Raw genomic sequence first — 6,000 nt, 5'->3', positions numbered from 1 at the left:
TCTATGTCTTTTTTTAAATCTAAACACCCGCATCTGTTTTCAGTTGTAAAAAAAACAACCCACAACCCCTCTTCAATAACTTAAATAACACATAATGCAGCGAAAGGAACTTGCACTATTCAAGCTTTAATCACTTCTTTCTATACTTCAGGTAAACTAGTAAAACTTTTTTTACTGTGAATAAAGTGCAATTTCAGAACTAGCCTATAGTATATCGCCATAGAAATCCATTTCGGATTTACGTATTATGTCACTGAAATGTTATTATTCAATAGGTGAAGGACAATTATATTGATTCAATTGCCTAAAGGTTGTGTTTCGAAAGTATTTGCGATCTTTTTTACGTAACATATACCTTTGTTTTGCCGAGCCCAAGGGGAGTAGGAGTCGTCTAGAAGTTCAAGATAACACGTGACTTCATCATCATTTTCATTCAGCGTGATACATCTGTCCATTACAATCTCTGCTACATCTGTTAGTATTCAAAGGGACGTTTTTAGATTGGTGTGGAAATAAAGAAACGGTAACATCATGTTTGAAATGTCCCTATAAGGCCTCCTCGTTTGTCTTTCTTCAAAATAGTGTTGCATTGTGTAACATACATGTACTAATATACATTATGTGCTGTTGTTATGTGCTCAGCATGCTCCATTTTATAATAGTGTGTATATACCTATATGTGCTACTGATACTGTTGTTACTGATATTATTGTTGGAAAAAGTCAAATGAATAAACACAACATTTGAAACTTGTAGTCTGAAACATAAATGCATAAATCGAACAAATAATACCCCCCCCCCCCTGAGTAACCGACATACAAGCCAATTACAAATAATATTCAATGTTATTTCTTCCTGTTGAGACATTGGCTCAAAATGTTTCGTATATTCAACACAGGCCACTCTACTCTCCTTTAATATTTGTTAATTTCTTGTTGACGTTATGCGACAATGATCATTTCACCTACCAGGCATGTACTGTATCAACTGTCTCATTGGCGTCGAGATTCTTTGGGAATTACATCTCGAAGTCATGTCACGTGATACTGTCTTCATCAAAAACAAGAGGTCCTCGTATTTCGTATGGGTCACAAGGAATCTGGCAGTTTCCCTTTAAAAAAAGGATGGAAAAAATGAATGATAATAAATTAGATGGCGTCATTGAATAATGAGGAATAGATATTATTTTAATTTATTAATATAATAACTATCTTAATGATGCTTTGATTATGATCCATTTATTTTAATTAATGGCTTGTCACGGTATCATGATAGCCACGATATTGAGTCGAAGAATTATAAATACATTTAGTTTTTTTAAGTTTTTTTAATATTAACAAAAAAAATTGAAATCCAATAAGCTTGATTTTATATAATTCATTTTCTGTTTTAATTCTCAAATTGTGTTTTAATTGATGTGTTTCAAAATTCAAAATGAATCCTCTAGAACTAAAAAGCTTTATCAAAATTATTTGCAAAGCTGGTATAATGACCATTGGTTTATCAACTAGTAACTTGGTAGCAAAATTGTGTATGCCGCGTACAGTTTTAAATCATACGATTCGATCGTTTTCGGAATTATTACAATTCGGGGGTGTCGAGGAACCTTGTAAAAACCAAGCGTGTTTTTCAATTGTTTTACAACGTAATTGACAGTGGCGTGGCGACGTGGGCACGGAATCACCTGCCCCCACCCCCACCCCTATTCCCTTTCATGGTGGGAACAAGTAAGAAAGAGAAAAGATAGAGGGGATAAAACGTGAAAAAAGACAACAAAAAGACATAACAACCTCATCTCACATCCTCCTCCTAATCAATGACCTTGCTATATTGCATTACATCAATTGACCCCCCCCCCCCCCTCCTCCCCCATGATGCCTGTGCCCCCTTAAATGTCTGGACTTATGCTACGTTATTGGCCATAATTGTATTTTTTTTTTTTTTATAGTAACGTGAGTATTTGTATTTTGGTGATGATCCAATAGTGGATTCTATTTTATCATATTAGAAATGATTTGATTTATATTAATCGACTTACTCGCGATTATACATGATGGCTAAAGACAGGCAATTCAAGTCTTCCTCAGCACTGGTCTGACACAGGTCTGCACCATTGTAGAATAGGAACTCGACTATGGACTGGTGAGCGAGCCGACAGGCGAGAAGAAACGGCGACTGCAGGGATACAATGAACACGAGGATGCATCAGTTACCGTTGTTATGATGTGTTTTGTTTTGTTTGATTGATTGATTTGTTTGAGTTGCTTTCTTCTTTTTTTTTACACTATTGATAAATAAAATTGATGATGCTGATGATGATGACAACGCAGCATGGTGGCATATATTATAATGATGGTGTTGCTTTGGTATAATGATGATGAAGATGATGATGATAATGACGATGGGTGGTGGTGGTTATGGTAATGGTGACCGTTATGATGAAAAAACAATGTTGTTGTTATTAACGTTGCCATTTTACTAATGATTTTTCACTGCTTGCGTATTGCGTAAAAAAAATCCTCTGTAGGGCCATGCATTATGATTTAAGGCATGCCCGTATAGAGGATTGTTTATGTTAGGGGTCGGGGCAAAATGCAATTAATTATTGATAATTTATTGTATTTTCTTTGTTATTTGTATTTGTGGGGGCGGCAACGTACCCTAGCCCCCGCTGCATACAGTCATGGTTCAGTGGCTAAGCAATGGCCTCGTTACTGTGAGCCCCCATGATCAAAACCGTGTCGATGTGCTATATTGTGCCCTTTTATGAGGCATTAATCCTCATTACTGTTAGTTATGACTTAAGGACGCAGGTCCCCTAGTTGATTAGCATAGTAGCATACACATGCTTTAACAGTCACGCAAAGCAAACACTCACAAATTATTACTCAATAAAATCTGAGAATGTATACTATTATCTAGATCTAGTAGAAATAAATCGTTGTCAAAATCATTCCATAAATTTGGGTAAAATAATTATCCCACCATCACTAACAGTGTACTACCTACATCATAGTCTGCCACAGCCCACGATTCATCTAACTCCCTCGTCACGATTGGGGTCGACCGTTCCTTCATATTCACGTCTGTTAAAAAATTCAAACATTGCACCAAAATATTATGATTACAGGGCAATCAATATATTTTGTTTAAGGGTGAGGCATGACATAAGTGATTCAAAAAAGTAAACTACATTCAAAAAGATCGCAACTACTTTTTGAAAAAATCACCCTTGCGCGTCACCTATTGAAATGTGCGAACATGGCAATGAGGTAATTCGAACATGGTCTCTATGGGATGTACAATTATGGTATTGAAATTGCACTTAAGTTGAATTTTCGAAAACAGTTGCGAACTTGCGATCGTGTTATTCATACATGGGTAAAAAAAACAACCTCTTACATTCAATTGGGGAGGTACACTTGTAACATATGATGGTGGGTCGTACGTTTTTGTTATTGTTCTTCGTTTTGATTGCATCCATCGCATCCCTGGCATGATTATCGCTGTATCACAGTCTCAATGAAGTATTGATTTATCAAATCTGATGATCTTTTCATCGGTTGTATTTGTTTTTTCATAATCAAATCAAATCAAATCAAGTTACAAAAATAAAATCCTATATGAATTTATAACGAGACAGACACACTTGCTTTGTCTCTCTCTCTCTCTCTCTCTCTCTCTCTCTCTCTCATACACACACACGCACACTCACTCTCTTTCTTTCGATCGACCTTTGTCTCTGTTAATGAAATTGTGTACAGTTGTATAATAATAATAATAATAATAGTGTAAACTTATAGAGCGCACACACCGTCCAGGGACGCTCATGGCGCTAGCTCAGCAACAGTTCTCTTTGATACAAGTAAAGTAAATAATTTTGTAATATGTTTTGCAATATTTTGTTATAACCCGTTTCAATCCTCAGCTCTGCCTGATTAGATTTTTATAACGCTCCAAATCGACTGTCATTCTTATATTGTTTGCATAAGAAGCACACAACCCCTCTATTTTCTAGGAGCATATGATATACATAATATGATTAAAGCTTATTATAATTATAGTTTGGCTGGCTACACACCATGTGGATCATGTAGCCCCGTTGGGCAAGAACACACCAAAATAATATGAGGCATGTAGTGCCCATCAAATAAAAATAAAAGGTCCACATTTCAATTATATAGATTTGCCCTGGCTACCCCTTCCCCTCTCTCTCTCTCTCTCTCTCTCTCTCTCTCTCTCTCTCTCTTTATCTATATATCTTGCTATCTTCCTGTCTCTTTCTCTCTCTCTCTCTCTCTCTTTCTCTCTTTCTTTTTCTCTTTCGCTTTCTCTCACTCTCTTTTTCTCTCTTTCTCTTTCTCTTTCTCTCCCTCCCTCTTTTTCTCTCCCTCTCTCTCTCTTTCTCTCTCTTTCTCTCTCTTTCTCTCTCTCTCTCTCTCTATTTCGAAATCATGGATCTGCGGTTTCCATCCTGCACGCTGAACGCACATAGTGAGTAAGAACAATCAAAGGTGAAAGAGGGCACATAAAATGATTTTAGCAACACCATCATGGAAAAACGAAGCATGACTGTATTTGATTACAATGAGTCTGCTTATGCTTATGGAGAAGTTTATGGATATCATAATTGCGTGCCAAACAGGAAGTATATTTAACTAGGCCTGGGGGTGTTTCACAAAGATCCTAAGTAGAACTTAACTCTAAGTTGGACTTAAAAATTATGGACAGCCATTGGAGTCTTAAAATGAAATATATTCAAAAGCAGAAATTCAAGTATTTTAGACTTTTTATGAATTCCACATCAAGAACATGAAATCTTTCATAATGATGAAAAATATGATTGATTTGAATCAACATTTTATGCCTTGTAAAATAATTTTTACAAAATATTTTCAACGATGCTAACGGCTTTCCATAATTGTTAAGTCCAACTTAGAGTTAAGTTCAACTTAGGATCTTTGTGAAACACCCCCAGGTGTTTGTAAAACAAAATAATTCATGTCTCTATATATGTCATCGGCTTATATCCTCGAAACTCACCAGCATCTTTCGAAACGAGAAGTTTCACACATGGTAGATTACCCTCCTTCACAGCTAAGAAGAGTGGTGACTGTCCATTGGCATTTGATGTGTTAACATTATCAGGTTCCGCATCCAAAGCGCGTCGCAACTCCTCCACGTTCCCCGCTTTTGCTGCCTATTTTTTGGTCACACAGAAAGAGGAAACGTTAATTATAAACAGGAGTGCATAATTTGGAGGCACGGAGACACAAGCCCCTTCCTTCTACCACCAACCAGCGACGGAAAACACAAACACAAACACAGAAAATGAGTACACCAACGATGATATGCCCTTTTCTGCACCTTCCCCACACCCGATCGCCTTGCCTTGCATTTCATGATTGGACCCATGCTCCTCCGTTGCATGTTTGATCAATATATCAATACCAAGTAATTGGGAACATATACATATTTATTTTTAGTAGTTGTAGTAGTAGTAGTAGTAGTAGTAGTAGTAGTAGTAGTAGTAGTAGTAGTAGCAGTAGTTAGTTGTAGTATTTTGTATTTCTTGTTATAGTAGTAGGAGTAGGTAGAGTATGTCAGACAACAACAACGACAACAACAGCAGCAGCATCATTATCATCGTCATCAGTACTAGTAGTACTAGTAGTAGTAGTAGAAGTAGTGAAAGTAGAAAATGCAGTTTGAGGAAGAGGAGGAGGAATGGGAGAAGAAAGAAGAGGAGAAGAGCAGGAGGTGGATGAGTTATAAAGGAGGAGAGGAGCAGGAGGGGAAGGAGCAGGAGGAGGGCAAGGAGTTCAGAAGAAAGGGGAGAAGGAAGGAAAGGAAGAGAGAAGGAGCAGGAGGGGAAGGAAGTGAGGAAGAGGAGGAGAAGGGGAGAAGGAGGAAGAGGAGGGTGGAAATAACGGGCCTTACCTTGGGGATACGACTACCGTGCTCCTGGTCTTGGTCTATGCCGTTTGTTGCAGCACGTTG

The 6,000-nt window shown here is 37.4% G+C and overlaps 1 long non-coding RNA gene across 1 annotated transcript; it reads right to left on the bottom strand.

Moving 5' to 3' along the window:
- Window positions 1-431: 431 nt before the first annotated feature.
- On the bottom strand, window positions 432-2,168 carry LOC115928138. The gene is made up of 3 exons (XR_004065911.1): window positions 2,039-2,168; window positions 969-1,111; window positions 432-472 (listed from the first exon to the last, which is right to left on the bottom strand). It is a non-coding gene; the product is annotated as an uncharacterized LOC115928138 (long non-coding RNA).
- Between the last annotated feature and the right edge of the window lie 3,832 nt (window positions 2,169-6,000).

This window comes from Strongylocentrotus purpuratus, unplaced genomic scaffold, assembly GCF_000002235.5.
Source record: "Strongylocentrotus purpuratus isolate Spur 01 unplaced genomic scaffold, Spur_5.0 spur5_scaffold_21, whole genome shotgun sequence".
Classification (NCBI taxonomy): Eukaryota; Metazoa; Echinodermata; class Echinoidea; order Camarodonta; family Strongylocentrotidae; genus Strongylocentrotus; species Strongylocentrotus purpuratus.
The sequence above is the reverse complement of the archived record's forward strand: the minus strand, read 5'-3'. Positions and strand labels throughout refer to the sequence as shown.